Source organism: Hyperolius riggenbachi, chromosome 5 (assembly GCF_040937935.1).
Source record: "Hyperolius riggenbachi isolate aHypRig1 chromosome 5, aHypRig1.pri, whole genome shotgun sequence".
Taxonomy (NCBI): Eukaryota; Metazoa; Chordata; class Amphibia; order Anura; family Hyperoliidae; genus Hyperolius; species Hyperolius riggenbachi.
The window spans coordinates 313,293,992-313,317,899 of record NC_090650.1 but is presented as its reverse complement, the minus strand read 5'-3'; the positions used below and the strand labels follow the sequence as shown (position 1 = coordinate 313,317,899).

Sequence of the window (23,908 nt, the reverse complement as noted above, 5' to 3'; positions counted from 1 at the left end):
CTCCCCCCGTGAGAGTCTAGGCCATCGGAAGGAACATATCTCTGTGCAGTACTCAAAGTATACTGTTGCATCTAACACTCACTGGTTATCTCAGGTGTCCAGAGGTTAGTAGATATATCTGATTATCGGTGATACTGCAGATCACCAATAATCGGGTATATTCTGTATTCTCGGTGATACTGCAGTTCACCGGTAATCAGACCCTCTCTGTGTTACACCGATTGTTACAGATGGATATCATTTTAAAGCTCTCTTTCTCCTCTTCTTCCATAAATCATCACCCTACGCCTTTTATTTTTCTCTATTTTCGCGATCGAAATTGCGGCCGTGGCAATTTCAATCGCGAACATAGCGAAAACTAAAAGGCGTAGGGCGGCGGTTTATATATCATTGGAAAGAGGAGAAAGAGAGCTTCTAAATGATATGCATCTTTCCATAGTTTCTGCATTGCTCGGAGTCCCTTTAATGTCAGGTTTACTTTGAAACTGAATTATTGCAGATGCCTTCTGTTTTAAGTAGGAAAAATTATATTTAGCATCCCGTTTCTACCAAGAGGGTTTTCGGTCTCTTTTAGTCCCTTAGGCTCTCCTAGTGGTTCTGGGTCACCGTGATCTCTCTGGGCACTCTGTACCATTATTTTTAAGAAGACCTGGTTTCAATAAGACCTGTTTCGGATAAGAATAAATTGTAAGTGGTTGTGCAACTTCTGTTTTGAATTGAAAACCACTTAAGGTTTCATGAGAAAAGTCATTTTAATTTGTTTTGAGCACTAGCCCTGAGGAATGTTTCTGCAGAAAGTCCAGAAGACAATGTGATTCTGTAACCGCTAATAAATCCACAATCTCATCGATCTTACAAATGAAATATGCATCAAAGCTACAGACAGCAGTCAGCATCCTTAAGCCTTAAAATTGTGCCCATAGTTATGGAATTAATGTAATTTTGTCAGACATACAGAACATCTTGTGCTGCAATTCACAGTATGACACATATACTTATCTTAATCTTAGTTTTAATGGTCGTTTCCTTGTTAGAGCTGGCCGTGGACAATGTAGCATGAGCAATTATAAGATTACTTTTCTGGCTGTCATTCTCAACGGGCAGATATTTCGCACTCCCCTTGATCTGGTTCAAGACCCTTCTTCATTAACCTCCCTGGTGGTGCTTTTCTGTCTGGATTTAAGGGCCTTAGGCTCCCTGCACACTGCAAATCCATTTTCCGATTCCGATTACGTTTCCAATTCCGATTTTCCCTGAATACATGTAACAGAAAATTAAATTAAAAATCGGAATCGGATGTAAAAACCAATTAAAAATCGGAATCGAAATTGCATGCAGTGTGCAGGGAGCCTAAAAGCGATACATTTTTTCAAGAATTTTAGGCCTCCAATTGTTAAGTCTTAACTCACAAAAATGTATCAGAATAAAGGCCTGGTAAACATCCTGCGCATAAATAAAAGACTGGAACACAAAATTATTGAAATAATTAAATTTACAAATAAACTAGTGAAACTACAAATAAGGCACCAGACCATACAGTATGTTCATATGTACCTAATACTCCTCCCACATGTGGTATATTTTGAAACAGGGAATGGCACAGAGGGCAACATCACAATCGGGGCAGTAGAAGCGTGATTCCTTTCCGACTTTATTCCCTTTGCTATCAGTCTTAGGAGGCAGGCAGAGAGTTGTCAAAATCCAGGCAGAGGTTGGTGCAGGCGGCAGGCTGAGAGCCACACCGCCGCACTGCCGCTCCACAGATCAGATTGGCCGCCGGGACCAAAGAAGAGCGAGGACATGGGGATCCTGGCAGCCCGGAGAGAAGGCTGACAGCCGGGGAGAGAGGCAGGAGTCCTGCTGCACAGCGCCAGTCGTGTGCAGGACTCCAAAAAGCTGCAGAAAGCAGGTATTTCCCTACCCTGAGCCGAGCTCGGAATTACCGCTCTGGGCTATTTTTTCCTAGCTCGGGGTTACCACCAGGGAGGTTAAATTTAGAAAACGTTTTTTTTTATTTTCTATTCTCTTTTTAATGTGGACTGATTTTATGGTCCTTGGATCTAAACATACTGACGGTTCACATCATGCAGTGCAGCATAGGAGGTTTAAACTCTTGCATATCAAATGACTAAGTAGCCATTACTTGGTTCATTGAGCAGACTGTATTTGCAGGGCTGCAGACTTGCCAGTCCTAGCAATTTACACTCTTCTTGGGTTAAGCCAGACGCCTACTGGGAGCAGCTTTTGTGCTTCCTAAAGTGTAAGCGCATTTATTTGGTGACGATTTACAGCGTGATTTGCATTGTGTTTTGTATTTTGAATACATTTTTGAATAAATGTTAACCTACATGCTGGGTCCATGCGCTGACTTCCATTGCTTCTATGCAAGGGGCGGTGCTATGCACCAGAAGCTGCTGCATGTAGAGAAAACTTTGTTCATCACTGAGTTGCGGCACTCAAAAGCACTGCAAAATCTCTTTAGAACTGTGAGTCTTTTGCTTCTATATTTGAGCACCATCGCTCCAAAAATGCTGCAGGACCCACAATTGCGATTTCACTAATCGCATTATCTGTGCTGGGGTAGCTACTCAGCCAAGTTTCACACACCTGGTCCGCCAGTGCACAATTCCTCTGTGGGTCACCAATCCACAGAAATGTATCAAAGAAACTTGGTTTATATATTAGACTGAAAACACAACATGTTTCATGGTTTCTTCCTGATGTCTACGCACATAAATACACCTTTGTATACATAAGTATTGCATCCATTCACATAAAATTACCAAAAATATATCAAAGCAGTCAGTCCAGCCATAAGCATACAATGCCTCACTGCCTGTCATCTGCTGGTAACATTATGAACTCTCTGGATGAACTTCCTATGTCTCACCAGCAGATGTCACCAGTCTCTTCAGGGATTGTGCAGCCTGAACTGCTCTCTGCCCACCAGCAGAGGTCTCTATTTTCAGAAACATTTCTGTTACAGACTGGTAATGAAGGCAGGTCTGGGATCACATGGACATTGTCACCTGACCTCCCAGCACACCATTTAATCAGCTTCAGCAGACCAGTTCAGTGCTAGTTCATCAAGCCGGTTTCCTGGTCCTGATCCCCTTGTTCTAGCCTTCCCTGCCTTGCTCTTGTTACCTGCCCTGTATGACGTTTTGCTATTTCCTCGACTAATCTTTTGCCTAAGCGATTATATCACTGTATGATTCTCTGGTTTTACTTTGCTTGTATGACTACCCGTTTCCTGTCGATATATGATTTAGTTGCCTTGTGTGTGTATATATTGTATATATATATATTGTATATAGTTTATGTGTTATATATTAACCAGGTTCCAGGGTTCAGTGTGCACACTAGTGATATATATACTTAAGGCTGCCTTGCATATTCACTATATGCAAGGACAAATTAGGCTAAAAGAGGCGCCCTGGGTTGTATAAAAGCATCTAAAAACAGTTTAAAATGAAAAAGATAATGAGGTGTCTTACCTCAATGACGAAATCTCTGTAACATACAAAAGATTTTTATTTAGCACAGGCAACGCGTTTCGTGGGTCTGAGCCTGCTTCCTCAGGCCAATAACAGTGCCAAAATGATATAAACCAGTCAGCACTTTCTTGTAATTTGTATTCATCTTTAGATGTGAAGATGCATGTGTTTGCATGTGTTGTGCGCCCATCCAATTACTTCTGATGTATCAATACCAACCAGAGGGGAACCATTAATCAGTCTGTTAATAGTGCAACAAATGAGCTGCTGGGACTTGTAGTCCCATGGGACTAGTCATCACCCCAATAAATCTCTTCCCTGTCCGAAGCATCCCCACCTGTGATAGCATTTAGTGACTAGTGAGCTACTCTGCTGAGTGCCATTACCTGTTATCTGACTGCCAGGGTTGCCAACCTTATTTCTAATTTTTGACGGACAAAAGTCCTAAAAAAGCAGGACACACAAAATTTTGGACGGACAGTGGCGGAGTTGGGGGCGGAGTCAAAAGCGCACTTTTAAAGTGCACCTAAACTGAAAGGGATATGGAGGTTTCCTTTTAAACAATACCAGTTGCTTGGCAGTCGTACTGATCTCTCCGGCTGCAGTAGTAGCTGAATCACACCTAAGACAAGCATGCAGTTAATCCAGTATGACTTCAGTCAGAGCACCTGATCTGCATGCTTGTTGAGGGGCTCTGACTAAAAGTATTAAAGACACTGGATCAGCAAGAGAGAGTCAGGCAACTGGTATTTTTTTAAAAGGAAAAATCCATATCCTTCTCAGTTTAGGTTTCCTTCAAGTAGAGTTGTGAGTGGTGCTAAGGTCTTGGCATCATTATTAGTATTGATATGATCTTCCACAGCATTTTACATAGGTCACTCACTGTCCTCAGAGGAGCTCACAATCTAATCCATACCAGAGTCATAATGCAATGCCTGCTGTATTATTATTATTATTATTATGTAGTTATATACCACTGACCTCTTCTGCAGCACTTTACTGTCCTCAGACTAGGTCACAATCTTTAGACCCCAGCTTCTATAGCAAAGAGGGGAAAGCTGCCTGCCTGATCAGAGCAGCTCACAACTAGCCTTTATAGTACCATGCATTTCCCTTTCAGAGCAGGATTATAGTTATTTTATCTTTACAAAGCTGGCTCTGGTTTCAGCTGTAAATCACCCTGGCTCTTCACTTGTCAATGCAAATAACCCCCCCATGCCCTGCCTATAGAAAGGCTTCCCTGCTCCCATCCCTCCTGTGACCCCATCCAGATTTCTGAGGAATGCTGCACAGTGGTGTTGTCCGGATCATGAACGATTCGGATCTTCGATCCGAATCTCTTTTGTGAGTCGAATCATCCGAATCATCAAAATGAGTGATTCGGATACCAAAAGGGGCGGGTCCAAGAGCGACACGCCCCCCTCTCAGCGGGCAGCGGGGTCCTGGAAGCAGAGCAGAGATGGATCGCTCTGTTGGAGGGGAGCCAGGGACAGGTAGATGAGAGAGAGGGGACATGGCTGCCACTGCCAGATATGTGTAGAGCACACATACTGGCTATAATGTGCTGCTCTTTATAGGCTGTGTGTTCCGTAGTTGTGCACAGTGAGCAAATTGGAAGCTTTTGGCTCAGCTCAGCACAGCTCAGTAACTTTGCAGACAGCGTGCTGGGCAAGGACAGGGCAGGCACTGTGATTGCAGGGCAATATGATCCTCCTGCACTGCTCTAAACAGCTGCACTTATCTTCTGGGAATGCTTTGGGGAATGCTTTCTTTCACTGTGCGACGTTTGCATTCAGAGTATACAGATGAGCATATAGGTGAAATATATGTAAAGCATATGATTGCTGCATGTGGGTATTGTGTGCAAACAAACATTTCTGCTCCCTGCTCGTCCCTCCTCCCTTCTCTGTCCACTCCCTGCCCTCTGTCCATCTTCTCCCCTTCTCTGTGTGTCCACCCCCCTCCCCTTCTCCTGTCCTGCTAGTCATTTCACCCCCGAATGCTTCCGTAGTAAAATGATCCGAGATTCGGATCAAAGATCATCTTTTCAATGATCTGATTCGAATCATCCGGATCATTGAAAAGATCCGAACTTCGCATCTCTACTGCACAGCAGATAACAGTGCAGAGCATGGAGGATTCCTCCAGCTGAAGTGCCGCTGCCTGTCACACTGATCAGCTTCCTCTGGCTTGCAGCAGAGCTGAATTTATGCTGACAGGCTGTGAGCAGCAAATATAAGGCAGATTGCAGGGCAGTGATACCTGGAGAAGGACTTCAGGGATAAATACAGCTACCTCCGCATGGCTGAGACCAGGACTCCGGGGTTGTGGGGGCGGGGCGCACATGGCTGTCTCTCTCGCTTCTATTGGCTGGAGAGAGCCAGCAGCCGGAAAAGAAGGCTTTTGATTGGAGGGCGGTGGTGGCAGCAGACTTTAATCCCTGCTGTAGCTGTTCAGGCTTGCTGAACTACGCGTTATAGTGGGAGCTGTGCTGGCTCTATCAACAATGTATCGTAAATGGTGAAAATTATTTTTCTGGACGGACAGGGACCTTAAAAATACGGACAGTACGGACATGCTTAATTTCAAGTGATTTGTACGGACTGCCCGTCCACAAACGGACGGTTGGCAACCCTGCTGACTGCTCTTGTGTTACGACCTTGCCTGACATTTGACCAGGATTGCTGTCTGGACCAGCCTTGGTTGTGTACCTCAACCTGTTCTTGCCTAGCCCTTTGTATACTATAAACCTATGACCTCATGTGTAAAACCCTGGCTTGTCAGACCAGAGCCGGGACAAGGTCCTCCAGCGCCCAAGGCTGAGACACCAAAGTGCGCCCCTCCATCCCTCCCACACAGCCGTCATACACTGATTGCTATTAGACTAAGAGGCGCCACAGGGCCCACAACCTCCCCAACACCTTAATATCTAGTTATCTGGCTTGCAGTCACTGCCATGTATCCCCTTGTATTATTTCTTTCTGCTTCAAACACAATTAGGAATGACAGCTGAATGAATTCTGCGCCCCCTCCTACACTGCGCCCTGAGGCTGGAGCCTCTCCAGCCTATGCCTCGGCCCGGCCCTGTGTCAGACTACCCTTGTTTAATGGATTGGTACTGCACTTCCTTTCAAGATTTTCTGATGCCGACCTGGACTGTTTCACTATTACCCTTCTTGCCTTTATCTTACCTAGTGAGGTTCTGGTGGTACTTCTGTCCTTATGCCTTTAGCAGGCCCGTTTTTAGCGCCGTGCGGCCCGTGCCGCCACCCGGGGCGCTGTTGGGAGGTGGGCGCTGAAATGGAGGGGGGAGCCGGAGCCACTGGGAGGGCAGCCCGACCTCTCCCTCCCTCTCCTGGGCCGCCCTCCGTGCTCCCCCCTCAGATGCAGAGCGCAGCAGCAGCAGCAGCCAGGGAGGAAGCGCTGTAAACAACATACCTCCCTGCGTTCCAAGCGCTGCTCTCTCGCCGCCGGTCTCTTCCTCTCTGCCGCCTATACGATGATGCACACACTAGTTCCGGCTAACAGGAACCAGCGTGTGCATCATCGTATAGGCAGAGAGGAAGAGACCGGCGGCGAGAGAGCAGCGCTTGGAACGCAGGGAGGTATGTTGTTTACAGCGCTTCCTCCCTGGCTGCTGCTGCCGCTGCTGCGCTCTGCATCTGAGGGGGGAGCACGGAGGGCGGCCCAGGAGAGGGAGGGAGAGGTCGGGTTGCCCTCCCCGCGGCTCCGGCTCCCCCCTCCATTATGGGGGACAGCTACCTATCTAACCTACGCTGGGGGGCACCTACCTATCTATCCTATACTGGGGGGGCACCTACCTAATCTAACCTACCCTGGGGGGCAGCTACCTATCTAACCTATACTGGGGGGCACCTGTCTAATCTAGCCTATACTGGTAGGGGGGGGCAGCTACCTAATCTAACCTACGCTGGGGGGCACCTACCTATCTATCCTATACTGGGGGGCACCTACCTAATGTAACCTACCCTGGGGGGCACCTACCTAATGTAACCTACCCTGGGGGGCACCAACCTAATCTAACCTATACTGGGGGGCAGCTACCTAATCTAACCTACGCTGGGGGGCACCTACCTATCTAACCTACACTGGGGGGCACCTACCTAATCTAACCTACACTGCGGGGCACCTACCTAATCTAACCTACACTGGGGGGCACCTACTTAATCTAACCTATGCTGGGGGGCAGCTACCTAATCTAACCTATACTGGGGGGCAGCTACCTAATCTAACCTACACTGGGGGGCACCTACCTAATCTAACCTACACTGGGGGGCACCTACTTAATCTAACCTACGCTGGGGGGCAGCTACCTAATCTAACCTATACAAGGGGGGCAGCTACCTAATATCACCTACGCTGGGGGGCACCTACCTATCTAACCTATACTGGGGGGAACCTACCTAATCTAACCTACACTGGGGGGCACCTACTTAATCTAACCTACGCTGGGGGGCAGCTACCTAATCTAACCTATACTGGGGAGCAGCTACCTAATCTAACCTATACTGGGGGGCACCTACCCAATCTAACCTATACTGGGAGGCAGCTACCCATCTAACCTATACTGGGGGGAACCTACCTATCTAACCTATGCTGGGGGCAACTATTCTGGCTACCTATATTAGAGGCACCCACCTAGCTAACCTGTACTGGGGCACCTACCTAACTAACTTATACCGGGGGTGCCTGCCTATCTAACCTATACTGGGGGCAACTATACTGGCTACCTATACTGGAGGCACCTACCTGGCTAACCTATAGCGGGGGCAACTATACTGGCTCACCTATGCCTGGCTACCTATAGTGGGATACCTATTCTTGGCTACCTATACTGGGGGGACCTATACTAAGTGCAACTAGACCTGGCTAACCTATACTGCGGGCACCCATACCTTGCTTGGGGGGGGGGGGGCGCAATTTTTACACACTCGCCCTGGGTGCATTTTAGCCTAGAAACTGCACTGGCCTTTAGTCCCTATAATTTGCAGGCCTGGCTGTAACTGAGTGCTGGGACAACGTATAAAGGCTTCCCTCTGCTGAGCAAGGATGTGCCACATAGGGTGAAGACTGCAGTGGAAATTGAGGCATAAGGACTGAAAAGAAGGCAGGAGGATCCGCCAGATCTTACACATTTGATTTGTACATATTAGTACGTTGGGTGCAGGGTGAACCGAATGACGGCTCACTCAGCTGTGGCTCAAATTCCCGGTGGCGTTAAATACTATTCTCCCTCTGAGTTGTAACAACTTGGAAGGCAGAGCCGGGCAGAGGCAGAGGCGATAGAGGCTCCAGCCTCAGGGCGCAGTGTAGAAAGGGGCGCACAGCTCATTTAGCTATCATGCCCCTATTGTTATTGCATCAGAGAGAAATATGAAAAGGGGATACATAGCAGGGACTGCAAGCCAGATAACTAGAGATCAAGGTTTTGAGGGGGTTGGGAGCCCTGGGGCGCATCTTAGTCTAATATCAATCAGTGTGTAACCGCTGGGGTGGGAGGGATAGAGGGACGCACTTTGTGGTCTCAGCCTTGGGTGCTGGAGGACCTTGTCCCGGCTCTATCAAAAAGAGAAGTAATTTGGGGTCCGACCAATCGCCGGAACCCTGAATTACTCTTGCTTGGGGTGTGCACTATAGCATTAGTGCTATAGCGGCGCCCAGCTCAGGGTCCAAAACCACCTGCTTCATTACACAGCCACTTTATGTAACCAAAAGTTTTTACATTTGTCAACGTGTTGCTGAACTTGAAATCAACTGAACATTATTGATCAATTTTGGGGAAAGCAGCAAACTGTAGGAAGATCAAATCTTTCAGAATCCTTTTCATCAAACTGGGCATGTTTCCTTTAAATGCCATCGCTTCTTGGGTTCAAAACGCAGACTGTCAGTTGGAAATTTAGATATAATGCCAGCACTAGGATGCTTAATTTCCTAAACTTGCTTTTACTTTTAAGCAAAGAGCCAAAGGAGCCAAAGCAAGTCAGAGACTGAGCTGTCAGCTGTCTCTCATGTCTCTCTTGTAGATACTGCTTTGAAGTGCTCTGTTATGCCATTTTGTAGTCTTTTTAATGTTTTTTAGATATTCATGTGAAGGAGAACAGCTTACTGCAATTAATCTTATTAATAATGTGTGATCTTTTTCAACTGTTTCTGTACTTACTTTGCTACTTCATGAATGTAAATGGGGCAGCCATATTTGTTCATTAAATATAAAAGCTGATCCCTGGCCACAAGAACACATATTAATTGGACATCAACAAAGTGGGCTCTAGTTCATTTGGGCACAGCTATTGGGACAAGGAATATATCTCAATTTTTTATTCAAGTTAAAGGACCCCTAACATGAGGGGGATATGGAGGCTGCTATATTTATTTCCTTTTAACCTACTCCTGACCGCCTACTGCCTAACGCCATCCTGGAGGCGGGGATTAGCAGGGAATGCATGCACACATGTTCCCAGCCGTGACGCAGAGGGGGCAGCTGCGATCGGAGCTGGCAAGCTGTTAGAAAACAGAAAAAAACAACAATTATTTATGTGTACAGCACTGCGATCTAGCGCAGCACTGTACAAAGGACAGTCCTGTCACTGAACTGTCCCTCTGATGGGCTCACAATCTAATCCCTCTCATAGGCTGATGCCTATGTATGCGTAGTATATTGTATGGATTGCAGTGTAGGGCAAATTTAGGGGGGAAAGGAGTAAAGGATGGGGGGGGGGGCAGGGCCGGTCCTGGACTTTCTGCTGCCTGAGGCAAAGATCGTAAAGGCCCCCCCCCCCCAATATTTCTACATAACATGAGCGGCGGCAGCCAGCCAGCCTTATCATCATCATCGACACGTCGGCGGCGCTCGCTGCTCAGTGACTGACCGTGACAATCAGCCGCAGCCAGGGCAGCAGAGCGGGCGGCAGCCACCGCCATCAAATCAGCAGGCTTAGGCACTAGGCAGCGTCACCAGCATGCAGCCTTGGAGGAGACAGGAGAGGCCGCAGAGCTCAGAGTCATCGGACTCGGAGGCCGGCGGCAACAGTGCAGTTTCTAGGCTAAAATGCACCCAGGGCGAGGGTGTAAAAATTGCGCCCCCCCCCCGTATAGGTAACCAGCTATAGGTCCCCCCCCGAGTATAGGTGGCCAGGCATGGGTGAGCCAGTAAAGTTGCCCCCAGTATAGGTTAGCCAGGTAGTTGCCTCCAGTATAGGTAGCCAGTATAGTTGCCCCCAGTATGTTAGATAGGCAGCCCCCCCCCGGTATAAGTTAGATAAGTAGGTGCCCCCAGTACAGGTTAGCTAGGTAGGTGCCTCCAATATACGTAGCCAGTATAGTTGCCCCCAGCATAGGTTAGATAGGTAGGTACCCCCAGTATAGGTTAGTTAGGTAGGTGCCCCCAGTATAGGTAGCCAGTATAGTTGCCACCTGTATAGGCTAGCTAGGTAGGTAGGTGCCCCCAATACAGGTTAGATAAGTGCCCCCAGTATAGGTTACATAGGTAGCTTCCCCCCAGTATAGGTTAGATTAGGTCGCTGCCCTTCAGTATAGGTTAGATTAGGTAGGTGCCCCCAGTACAGGTTAGATTAGGTAGGTGCCCCCAGTATAGATTAGATAGGTAGCTGCCCCCAGCATAGGTTAGACAGGTAGCTGCCCCCCAGCATAGGTTAGATAGGTAGCTGCCCCCCAGCATAGGTTAGATAGGTAGCTGCCCCCCAGTACAGGTTAGATTAGGTAGGTGCCCCCCAGTATAGGATAGATAGGTAGCTGCCCCCAGTACAGGTTAGATTAGGTAGGTGCCCCCCAGTATAGGATAGATAGGTAGCTGCCCCCAGTATAGGTTAGAAAGGTAGCTGCCCCCCAGTATAGGTTAGATAGGTAGCTGCCCCCAGTACAGGTTAGATTAGGTAGGTGCCCCCCAGTATAGGATAGATAGGTAGCTGCCCCCAGTACAGGTTAGATTAGGTAGGTGCCCCCAGTATAGATTAGATAGGTAGCTGCCCCCAGCATAGGATAGACAGGTAGCTGCCCCCAGTATAGGTTAGATAGGTAGCTGCCCCCCAGTATAGGTTAGATAGGTAGCTGCCCCCCAGTACAGGTTAGATTAGGTAGGTGCCCCCCAGTATAGGATAGATAGGTAGCTGCCCCCAGTACAGGTTAGATTAGGTAGGTGCCCCCCAGTATAGGATAGATAGGTAGCTGCCCCCAATATAGGTTAGATAGGTAGCTGCCCCCCAGTGTAGGTTAGATAGGTAGCTGCCCCCCAGTGTAGGTTAGATAGGTAGCTGCCCCCCAGTATAGGATAGATAGGTAGCTGCCCCCCTGTATAGGTTAGATAGGTAGCTGCCCCCCAGTATAGGTTAGATAGGTAGCTGCCCCCCAGTATAGGTTAGATAGGTAGCTGCCCCCCAGTATAGGTTAGATAGGTAGCTGCCCCCCAGTATAGGATAGATAGGTAGCTGGCCCCCAGTATAGGTTAGATTAGGTAGGTGCCCCCCCAGTATAGGATAGATAGGTAGCTGCCCCTAGTACAGGTTAGATTAGGTAGGTGCCCCCCAGTATAGGATAGATAGGTAGCTGCCCCCAAAACAGGTTAGATTAGGTAGGTGCCCCCCAGTATAGGATAGATAGGTAGCTGCCCCCAAAACAGGTTAGATTAGGTAGGTGCCCCCCAGTATAGGATAGATAGGTAGCTGCCCCCAAAACAGGTTAGATTAGGTAGGTGCCCCCCAGTATAGGATAGATAGGTAGCTGCCCCCAAAACAGGTTAGATTAGGTAGGTGCCCCCCAGTATAGGATAGATAGGTAGCTTGCCCAGGTAGGTGCCCCCTCATAATGGCGGAGGGGGGAGCCGGAGCCGCGGGGAGGGCAGCCCGACCTCTCCCTCCCTCTCCCCGGGCCGCCCTCCATGCTCCCCCCTCGGACTTTAGGCAGCAGAGTTAGCGCGCAGGGAAGCGCTGCTGTACACAGCCTGTTACTCACCTCCCTGGATCCGATCGCCGCTCCCGTCCTGCTGGTCTCCTCTCTGCCTAGCCGGCTGATACACACGCGGCTGCTTCCTGTGTAAACAGGAAGCAGCGTGTGTAATGTATCAGTGGCTACATTGCAGAGAGGAGACCAGCAGGGCGGGAGCGGCGATCGGCCCTGCTGGTCTCCTCTCTGCCTAGCCGGCTGATACACACGCGGCTGCTTCCTGTGTAAACAGGAAGCAGCGTGTGTAATGTATCAGTGGCTACATTGCAGAGAGGAGACCAGCAGGGCGGGAGCGGCGATCTTACAGTCTAAAGTAACATTTATTAGTAAGCACTTTTGGAGTTACTAATAAATGTTACTTTAGACTGTAAGTAACCTGTCCATTGTCCGGCCATTTTTTTCAGAAGGGAGGTGAGTCCATCCACTTCCCCCTTTTTAACAATTTTAACTAATTTTATTCTGCTTGGCGCCTCTGTTATCACATTTCAATACATGAAAAAGAGGCATCCTATACTGAAGAGGGGGGGGGGGGGGGGGGGGGGGGGGGGGGGAGGGGAGCTACCTATACTGCTGGGAGGGGGTGGGGTCCATTTCAGTGGCAACAATTATTCAGCCACCCCAATTAAACAGATTATGCATAACTACCTTGGAGGTCATGCTGCATCAAAACACAGATCATGCTGCTAAGGCTCCTCTGCTGTAGAATCCTCTGTCTCCATGTTGCTTAGCTATTCTGCCTCCTTCTTCAGCAAGTGTGGTAGATTATCCTGCGTTCCAGCTCTCATTTGCCCAACCACGTCTAAAGCTCAACACACACTATACAATCTTGGTTGCACAGATTTACCAAATATATGTAGTATAAGGGCCAACAGATTGAAAATACCTTGAATGATTGATTGGATAAGCTCTTATACTACATGAAAGTGGTAAGATTGAACAACCAAGATTGTATGGTGTGTGTTGAGCCTTACACAGAAGTTCAGTGAAAGGCAGATCTGCATAGTGCATACCTTCTGGGAGCTACTCTGTAATCGTCCGGGTGGGTCTGAGAAGCAGGAAGCAAGCGATAGTAGAGCAGCTGTAAAAGGGGAGAGATGCAGAGCTGCCTGTCACTGTAGTCTGTGTTACTCCTGTAGTGTGTGGTGGGGAAACGGCTGCTAAATGTAATCAGCTGAGGAGAAGGGAGGGAGAGCTCAGAGCAGGCAATACGGAGCTGCAGTATTCCACAGTACAGAAGCCCTGAGCAGCCTCTCACTGATCACCTGTGCTAGGCAATGTGATGGCTGCAGGACCTCCGGTATTACCATCACACACACAGATGAAGGGAAGGGGGCGGGAAGCTGCTCCGTCCCCTCACAGACACAAACACTGCAACTCTTCTGTGTTCCTACGCTCTCTGCACAGCATAGAGAGGAAGAGAGACCTGCGCCCCCCCCAGTGCCTGGAAGGAGGCGGCACCCAGGGCATTAGCCACGCCTGCACCTCTGTAGATACGCCTTTGCAATAGAGAGCTAATACTGTAGTTGAGGGAGGGCCCCTCGGGGCCCCTCTGGCCCAAGGGCCCCAATGCGGTCGCAACCTCTGCAACCCCTATTGCTACGCCCCTGATTGTGAGCTCCTGTGAGGGACAGTTACAAGACTACATACTCTGCAAAGTGCTGCCGAAAATGTTGGCACTATATGCATACTAAATAATATTAATCATTTTATTAAAAAAAAGTATCTACATGTCACACTGCAAACTATATGTTTTGAATTTACGAATTGCCCACCAGCCATAACTATATCACACTATTATCCAGGACTCTTTCTAACCATTTATTTTACATGGATGGTCGTTCTTTACAGTTTGCTGCCCCTAAACATTTCAAAAGGATCCTGAAGTGAGAAAAATACAGAGGCTGCCATCTGACTTTATTCCCTTATAAACAATGCCAGTTGCCTGGCTGCCATGCTCAGATGTATGCTTTCATTGTTTTGATTCACTCCTTTGCAACAAGCATGCAGCCAGTGGAGTCGGACTAGAGTCAAAACAAAAAAAACAAAACAAAACACATGATATAGTGTATTGTATCTTTAGTACGAATCAATAGAACATTAGTAGCAATGAAGAGTCTCGTAGTTTTATTTTCAGTTATACAGCTTTGTTTTTAATAACATACTCTATATACATAACCACACTCTGTCTTTTAAGCTATAAAACAGAGCAGACATAATGACCCTTTGCACTTTCCTGCTGTAAAACCTTATCCCAAGCTGTCTCTCACTATTTTTTTGGCTGTTTACATACTTCAGAAAACAGGACTGTATTCAACCCAGTGGGTTGAATAGCTCAGAGAAGCTCTTCTGCATAGATAACAACTGAAGTTTTAAACAATTCATGTACTAGAACATGATATAAGACTCTTTTCTTTGCTACTAATGCTCTTTTTTCTTAGCTGTACTACACATACAATTCATTATCTCATAGGTTTATTTTCACTTCAGGTTTGCTTTAGGCCTCTTTCACACCAAGACGTTGCGTTTTAGGGGACGTTAAGATCACATAACGTGCCCCTAACTCAACACATGGTGGTGTTGAAGTTGGAGGTCAGATTGAGCCACGTTATGCGGCTCTTGGTGTGCTGTTTTCTTCTATCTATGCTGATAGAACAGCCGCTCCAGGATAGTGATGGGAAGTCCGGATCTTTTCCAGGATTCGGATGATTCGAATCGGATCATTGAAAAGATCAGGATCTTTGAACCAAATCATTTGAATCATTTTATTAGGGATGCAGACTGGGTGAAATGACTAGCAGGACAGGACTTTCCCTGCACTGTACATTCTGTATGTTCCTGTTTCTTCCAGACAGACATCCACTGTGAACCGAATCGTTCATTGTGATGATTCAACTCACAAAAAAGATCCGGATCAAATGAACGATTCATTCATGATCCAGACAACACTAGGAGTCCAGGTTAGGTCACCACAGTGCAGTGAATATTAATTAGCCATGTGGCTAGTCACTGAGCATGTGCAAGCAGTCTAACGCTGCTAAAGCCCAGTATAACTCAAAGCATGCTGCACTTTCCCAGAACGTGCAGCATTACAATGTAACGCAACATGGGCACTGTGAACAGCCCATTGATTTTTCATTACTGTGCGGTGGGCTGCGTTACAGGCTGCTCTAACGTGCGCCTGTAATGTCCCACTGTGAAAGCAGCCGAAGGGCTTGTTCACATCTAGCCAACGCAGATGGCTGTGCAATCGGAACGCAGCGCATCCGATCGCACGCCATCTGCGCTGATGCCCGCTGCGCTGCTGATCCCATCCATTGACAGTGATGGGATCAGCTCTGCGGTGCGGGCAAAATGCAGGCAGCAGTACGCAAGCGCTTCCCAGCGCATCGTACTGCTGCACAGTGCAGTAGATGTGAACGGTAGAAGGGCAGTCTATGCCCTTCTGCCGTTCCTGCGTTTCAGCACATCATACGTGCTTCCATATCCGCACGGAAGCGCGTATGATGTGAACGAGGCCTAAGGCTGCTTTCACAGTGGGACGGTACAGGCGCACGTTAGAGCAGCCTGTAACGCAGCCCACCGCACAGTAATGAAAAATCAATGGGCTGTTCACAGTGCCCACGTTGCAGTACATTGTAATGCAGCACGTCAAGTTAAAGTGCTGCACGCAGTACATTACACGTGGCTAAGCCGCGTTAGACTGTTTGCACATGCTCAGTAATGTTGGAGGAGGAGGTCTCCCCTCCTCCTCCTCGGCCAGCCACATGGCTAATTAATATTCACTGCACGGTTTGACGTGCAGTGTTTACTTCCTGGAGTGCCGCTCTGTGCGGCAATTGGCTGGCGGGACCACGTGATGCGGATCACGTGGTCTCCGCATCCATAGCACAGAAAAGGCGCACCAAGAGCTGCATAACGCGGCTCTTGGTAGCATCCTCCACCAAACCACCAGGCGTTGCGTTAGGGGCACGTTATGTGACCTATAACGTCCCCTAAAACGCAACGTCCTGGTGGGAAAGCAGCCTTAAAGTACAGTGTATTCATGCAGCTTTGATATAAAGTGTGGTTACAGTCAGGGGAGGACTGGCCCAGGGGGACGGGGGGCAATTGCCCCCCGGGCTGCCCAAATCTTAAGTAATTAGGGCCAGCCGCTGCTATACGCAGCGGCCGCAGACATACCACAGGTGACAGGTTCGCAGTGGGGATCGCAACCTCGCACGATATTTCCCGGCAAGTTGAAGTATCTAATCAGAGAAGGGGCTGAGGCGGCCGGCCGTGGTGTGCCCTTGTGCGTGGCTGCGCCTGCGGTGGATGTGAGCGGCACAAGGACACAAATAGCTTAGGTCCTCTCCGGCCCGGTGGGTTGACCCTGCTTGACTCCGCCCCCCGCCTGGAGCCATTGCCGCCCGCAACGTGCTGCTGTGCCTGCGGTGTCATCGAAGTGAGCTGTCTCACTCTTCAGCTTTCTGTGCTGGGGGGGCTGGGGGCCTGGAGCTGCGGCTACGAGTGGCTAGCTGGCTATCCTGGCTGGAGGAGTCGGACACTCTGGGGGCTGGGAGTCGGAGATGCCACCTATAGCTGCTTGCTGCTGTGGAGGAGAAGGAGGTGTAGGACTGAGGAGACAGGAGGATAGAGGAGGTCGGGCAGGGCCGGGCCGAGGCATAGGCTGGAGAGGCTCCAGCCTCAGGGCGCAGTGTAGGAGGGGGCGCAGAATTCATTCAGCTGTCATTCCTAATTGTGTTTGAAGCAGAAAGAAATAAGAAAATGGGATACGTGGCAGTGACTGCAAGCCATGTAACTAGATATTAAGGTGTTGGGTAGGTTGTGGGCCCTGTGGCCCTCTTAGTCTAATAGCAATCAGTGTGTGATGGCTGGGGTGGGAGGGATGGAGGGGCGCACTTTGGTGTCTCAGCCTTGGGTGCTGGAGGACCTTGTCCCGGCTCTGAGGTCGGGTCCAGGTTGCCAGAGGAGAAGGTGGTTTTTATACATTTTGTTTCTGTACTTCTTCTCCCTTCTTGTCACGGAGTTACTCACACTTTGCTGCCTGCCTGCTACTGCTATCAAATTCAATTCTCTGCCCAGGCCAGTGCCCTCTGAGTTTTTTTTGTGTGATAATCATCCCCATTCTGACCCTGGCCTGAGGGGGAACGTTTTTTCTTCTTGTGGTGTGATTGGCGGCAGGGGAGGGGAGAGGAAGGCAGTTATGCACTGTCAAACAGGTAGTTGGAGGGGGGGGGGGGGTAGGTGTCAGACAAGTAGTTTGTATGGTGGGTGGGCAGGAGTGGGGTTAGGCATCACCAGGTAGGTAGGTTTGTGTGTGTGTGTGTGGGGGGGGGGGGTTGTTTAAAGGAGTTATCAGGCATTTTTAATGAAATAAGTGCTACTTACCCGGGGCTTCCTCCAGCCCCACACTCCCAGCATGTCCCTCGCCGCAGCTCTGCAGTCAGCCATTCGCTGCCGCTGCCTCCCAGTCCCCGGCGATGGCACCAGTCCGACCTGGATGTCGGCCTGTACTGCGCCTGTGCGAGCAGCACTGTCAATCACCGCCACGTGGACCGAAGTGTACTGCGCAGGTGCAGTAGTTCTGCGTCTGCACAGTACGCTCTGGTCTATGTGGCGGTGATTGACAGCGCCGCTCGCACAGGCGCAGTCGGCCTGACGTCATCGACGGGGGCTGGGAGGCAGCGGCAGCGAACAGCTGACTGCAGAGCTGCGGCAAGGGACATGCTGGGAGCTTGGGGCTGGACGAGCCCTGGGTAAGTAGCACTTATTTTTATTAAAAAAAAAAAAGCCTGATAACTCCTTTACGGTTAGGCATCAGACACAGACAGGTAGATTGTGCGGAGAAATGGGGTTAGGCATCAGGCACATAGTGTGTGTGTGCGTGCGTGTGTGGCTGGGGCTGTTAGTCATCACAATTTGAAGATTTGCACACAAGAAAGATATGGCTTTTGGCTGGGGATGCCGTGAAACGGGCCTCTAGTTTGTGTTGTCCCCCCAGGCCAAAAGGTCCCAGTCCTCCCCTGGTTACAGTGTAAATAGGCAGTCGATCACTGGAGAGGTTATGTATCTAACCTTTCTCTGTCATCAATGATATTAGTAGAGCATCATATAGGAGGTACAGTAGGGGCAGCGTATAGTGAGCACCAGTGGCGGACACAGGCAGCAGTGGGCCCCTGTGCAAAATATCAATTGTGGGCCTATAACCGCAAAAAATGGGCGTGGATAGAACCTGCGGCGCTTAGCGCCGCGGCAAAAAATGGGCGTGGCAATGACCGGATAAGGGCGGAGCTAACTGTAATTTAAAGTGATCCCGGGGTGAGAGTGATATGGAGGCTGCCATATTTATTTCCTTTTAAACAATACTAGTTGCCTGGCGGCCCTGCTGATCTATTTGGCTGCAGTAATAAACTGAATTACACCAGCAACAAGCATGCAGCTTAATCTTCTCAGTTCTGACAATATTGTCAGAAACCCCTGACCTGCTGCATGCTTGTTCAGGGTCTATGGTTGAAAGAATAAGAGGCAGAGGACCAGAACGGCAACCAGGCAACTGGTATTGCTTAAAAGGAGAGAAATATGGCAGCCTCAATATTATTCTCACCTCAGGTTCCCTTGAAAAGTGCAACGCAAAGAAAGTGGGCCCAAGTTTTGGTGACCCTTTCCCCAGAAAATTCACATAATTGTGCAGGTTTTCTCAAGAAAATACACATAATGTGAGCAGATTTGCCCAGAAAATACATTCAATCATGTCGGCAGATTTGCCCAGAAAATACATTCAATCATGTCGGCAGATATGCCCAGAAAATACGTGCAATGATGTCGGCAGATATGCCCAGAAAATACGTGCAATGATGTCGGCAGATATGCCCAGAAAATACGTGCAATGATGTCGGCAGATATGCCCAGAAAATACGTGCAATGATGTCGGCAGATATGCCTAGAAAATACGTGCAATGATGTCGGCAGATATGCCTAGAAAATACGTGCAATGATGTCGGCAGATATGCCCAGAAAATACGTGCAATGATGTCGGCAAATATGCCCAGAAAATACGTGCAATGATGTCGGCAGATATGCCCAGAAAATACGTGCAATGATGTCGGCAGATATGCCCAGAAAATACGTGCAATCATGTCGGCAGATATGCCCTGAAAATACCTGCAATCATGTCGGCAGATATGCCCAGAAAATACCTGCAATCATGTCGGCAGATTTGCCCAGAAAATACCTGCAATCATGTCGGCAGATATGCCCAGAAAATACCTGCAATCATGTCGGCAGATATGCCCAGAAAATACCTGCAATCATGTCGGCAGATATGCCCAGAAAATACCTGCAATCATGTCGGCAGATTTGCCCAGAAAACACATGCAATCATGTAGCAAATTTGCCCAGAACATACATGCAATCATGTGGCAGACCTGCCCAGAACATACACGCAATCATGTGGCAGACCTGCCCAGAACATACACGCAATCATGTGGCAGACCTGCCCAGAACATACACCTGCTAAAATAAATAAATAAAAAAAAACATTTACTCACCTGCAGCAGCAGACCTCCTGTCCCAGCCTCCATCCGGCGCGCAGCTCCCATGGGTGGTTGGGAGGATAGGTAGCCTGGTGGGTAGGTAGGCAGCCGGGTGGGTAGGTAGGTAGCCCTTAGCCGGGTGGGTAAGTAGCCTGGTGGGTGGCTGGGTAGCCGGGTGGGTAGCCTGGTGGGTGGCTGGGTAGGCGGGTGGGTAGGTAGCCTGGTGGGTGGGTAGGTGGGTGGTTAGGTAGCTGGGTGGGTGGGTAGGTAGCCTGGTGGGTCTTTAGGTAGGTAGCCAGGTGGGTTGGTAGGTAGCCGGGTGGGTAGGTAGGTAGGTAGCCCGGTGGGTAGGTAGGTAGCCGGGTGGGTGTGTAGGTAGCCGGGTGGGTGGTTAGGTATCCGGGTGGGTAGGTAGCCGGGTGGGTGGGTAGGTAGCCGGGTAGGTAGCCGGGTGGGTGTGTAGGTATCCGGGTGGGTAGGTAGCTGGGTGGGTGGGTAGGTAGCCGGGTAGGTAGCCGGGTGGGTGTGTAGGTATCCGGGTGGGTAGGTAGCCGGGTAGGTAGGTAACCGGCAGGGTGGTTAGGTAGCCGGGTGGGTAGCTAGGTAGCCGGGTGGGTAGGCAGCCGGGTGGGTAGGTAGATATCCGGGTGGGTAGGTAGCCGGGTGGGTGGTTAGGTAGCCGGGTGGGTGGTTAGGTAGCCGGGTAGGTAGGTAGCCGGCAGGGTGGTTAGGTAGCCGGGTGGGTAGCTAGGTAGCCGGGTGGGTAGGTAGCCAGGTAGGTAGCCGGCATGGTGGTTAGGTAGCCGGGTGGGTAGCTAGGTAGTCGGGTGGGTGGGTAGGTAGCCGGCAGGGTGGTTAGGTAGCCGGGTAGGTAGCCGGGTGGGTGGTTAGGTAGCGGGGTAGGTAGCCGGGTGGGTGGTTAGGTAGCGGGGTAGGTAGCCGGGTGGGTGGGTAAGGTAGCCGGGTGGGTGGGTAGGTAGCCGGGTGGTTGTGTAGGTAGCCGGGTAGGTAGCCGGGTGGGTGGTTAGGTAGCGGGGTAGGTAGCCGGGTGGGTGGTTAGGTAGCGGGGTAGGTAGCCGGGTGGGTGGGTAAGGTAGCCGGGTGGGTGGTTAGGTAGCCGGGTGGGTGTGTAGGTAGCAGGGTGGGTGGGTAGGTAGCCAGGTAGGTAGGTAGCCGGCAGGGTGGTTAGGTAGCCGCGTGGGTAGCTAGGTAGCCGGGTGGGTAGGTAGCCGGGTGGGTAGGTAGCCAGGTAGATAGCCGGCAGGGTGGTTAGGTAGCCGGGTGGGTAGCTAGGTAGCCGGGTGGGTAGGTAGCCGGGTGGGTAGGTAGCCAGGTAGATAGCCGGCAGGGTGGTTAGGTAGCCGGGTGGGTAGCTAGGTAGCCGGGTGGGTGGGTAGGTAGCCGGCAGGGTGGTTAGGTAGCCGGGTAGGTAGCCGGGTGGATGGTTAGGTAGCGGGGTAGGTAGCCGGGTGGGTGGGTAAGGTAGCCGGGTGGGTAGCTATCCGGGTGGGGGGCCCGACTCCTATCCTCCCTCACTCACCTCGGGGCCCCCCTCCCGGTATGCGCGGCGGCCGGCGGGAGAGCAGAAAATACAGGAAGTCTCCGGCCGGGGCTGCAGCAGACGCTAGAGGCAGCTGCTGCTTAGTTTCCGATATGTCTCCAAGTTGGAGACCAAGCGGCAGCTGCCGCCCCGGCCGGACACTTCCTGTATTTTCCGCTCTCCCGCCGCATGAGGGGGGGGGGCCGAGGTGAGGGGGGAGGACAGGAGTTGGGCCCCCCAGGTTAAAAAAATAAAACATAAAAAAAAAAAAATTAAATAAAAAAAACCTGCAATACTTAATGGGCCCCTGAAGCAGCGGAACTTCAGGGGCCCTCGTGCGGCGGCACGGCCTGCACGGCCGTATGTCCGCCACTGGTGAGCACAGGAGAGGCACCACATAGGAGCTACAGGGGCAGGACCATAGAAGAGGTATTGTACAACAGGCAGTATAAAGAAACCCAATACAGAAGTCACTATAAAGTAAAGGGGCACTACTTTCTGAAACTCTATAAAAGTAATACGCAAGACCAAATATAAAAAGCAAGGTTATAGGAACAGAATTCTATATCCTTAAAATATCACTGAAATTTGATTAAAAAAGTCTGTTAAAATTACAGCAATAAAACCTGACATTCCAAGGACCCAATTCAATTTCCTGACTTTGCAAAAGAAAAAAAAGTTACTGGCCAATTCAATTTCCAGTTTAAAGGTCAACTGAAGAAAGAGGGATATTGCGGCTGCCATGTTTATTTCCTTTTAACTACTTGCCGACCATTTCACGCCGATGGGCGTGGACATGGCGGCAGCCCAAGGACTGCCTAACGGCGATCGGAGTAAAGTCCTTGGTGCTTGTTTTGCTGGAGATCACGCGCGCTGACTTGCGCGCATCTTCACTTGGTAGCTCCGCTCCGCCTTCCGCCTCTAATTAGCTTGTACACCGCTGCGATCCACGGCAGCGCTGTACTGGGGACAGCCGTGTGACGGGACAGCCTAGCATGTACCATTATGATCAATCCAAGAGAAAAAGTAGCGTGCTTAAGGATTTGTCAGGGCTGAGTCAGCCACTTACATACCTGATATTTAACTCTTTGGCCTAGTGCACACCAAAAACCGCTAGCAGATCCGCAAAATGCTAGCAGATTTTGAAACGCTTTTTCTTATTTTTCTGCAGCGTTTCAGCTAGCGTTTTGCGGTTTGTGTAGCGGTTTTGGTATAGTAGATTTCATGTATTGTTACAATAAAGCTGTTACTGAACAGCTACTGTAACAAAAAACGCCTGGCAAACCGCTCTGAAGTGCCGTTTTTCAGAGCGGTTTGCGGTTTTCCTATACTTAACATTGAGGCAGAAACGCATCCGCAATCCAAAATCTGCAGCAGCCCGGGAGTATGCGTTTCTGCAAAACGCCTCCCGCTCTGGTGTGCACCAGCCCATTGAAATACATTACCCTAGCGGATCCGCACCCGCAAGCGAATCGCAAACCGCAGCGGAAACTCTCCGGTGTGCACTAGGCCTTTCAGGCAGAGAAAGAAAAATAGGAACACAGCATAGTTATTTGTGTGCTAGGCACTGTACATCCCCATGTCTATCTCATCATGTCACACGTCACTTCGGGTATCCTTTAAAGGAAACTTAAACTGAGAGGGATATAAATGTTTCATTTTAAACAATACCAGTTGCCTGGCAGTCCTGCTGATCTCTTCGGCTGTAGTAGTGGCTGAATCACAGACCTGAAACAAGCATGCAGCTAATCCAGTCTCACTTCAGTCAGAGCACCTGATCTGCATGATTGTTCAGGGGCTGTGGCTGAAAGCATTAGGCTGCATTTCGCATGGATGACGATGTATGCGAATTTAACCATGGCAGTGCTGGTGTGCTTTTCCATTGTTTCTGTGCGAATTCGCATGAAAATTCGCATGAAAATTCGCATACCCAAACCTCATGCGAATTTCCTATTAAATGCATTGTATGCGATTCGCATAGCGGTATGCGGTATGCGAATTCTGATGGCTCTGCCATGCGAATTTTTTCTGCACAGAAAAACGCAAAGGAATCCTGACAAGTGGAAACAGTCCCATTCACTTGTATTGCTATGCGAATTTGCATGCGAAAAACGCATGCGAATTCGCGATAGTGGAAATGAGCCCTTAGAGACACAGGATCAGCAGGAGAGTCAGGCAACTGGTATTATTTTAAAAGGAACAATCCATATCCTTCTCAGTTTAGGTTCCCTTTAAAGCTGCAGTGGCCTATTTCATGAAAAATGGCCTGGTCTTTAGTGGGGTTTAACACTGCGGTCCTCAAGTGGTTAAACAATACCAGTTACCTGGCTATCCTGCTGATCCTCTGCTTCTAATACTTT

At 49.6% G+C, this 23,908-nt stretch overlaps 1 long non-coding RNA gene across 7 annotated transcripts in view; it reads right to left on the bottom strand.

Annotated features, from left to right (window-relative positions):
• The window catches only part of LOC137518842 (uncharacterized), a 245,463-nt gene that overhangs the window by 103,856 nt on the left and 117,699 nt on the right, over nt 1-23,908 (bottom strand). For 3 of the 7 annotated variants that reach the window (XR_011020909.1, XR_011020903.1, XR_011020906.1), the window contains one exon: nt 1,017-1,253. The exons of 3 other annotated variants lie outside the window; for them this stretch is intronic. This is a non-coding gene — a long non-coding RNA (uncharacterized lncRNA). Of the gene's footprint in view, nt 1-577; nt 666-1,016; nt 1,254-23,908 lie in introns of those variants that run through there. One more of the 7 variants, XR_011020908.1, reaches the window with a different exon arrangement.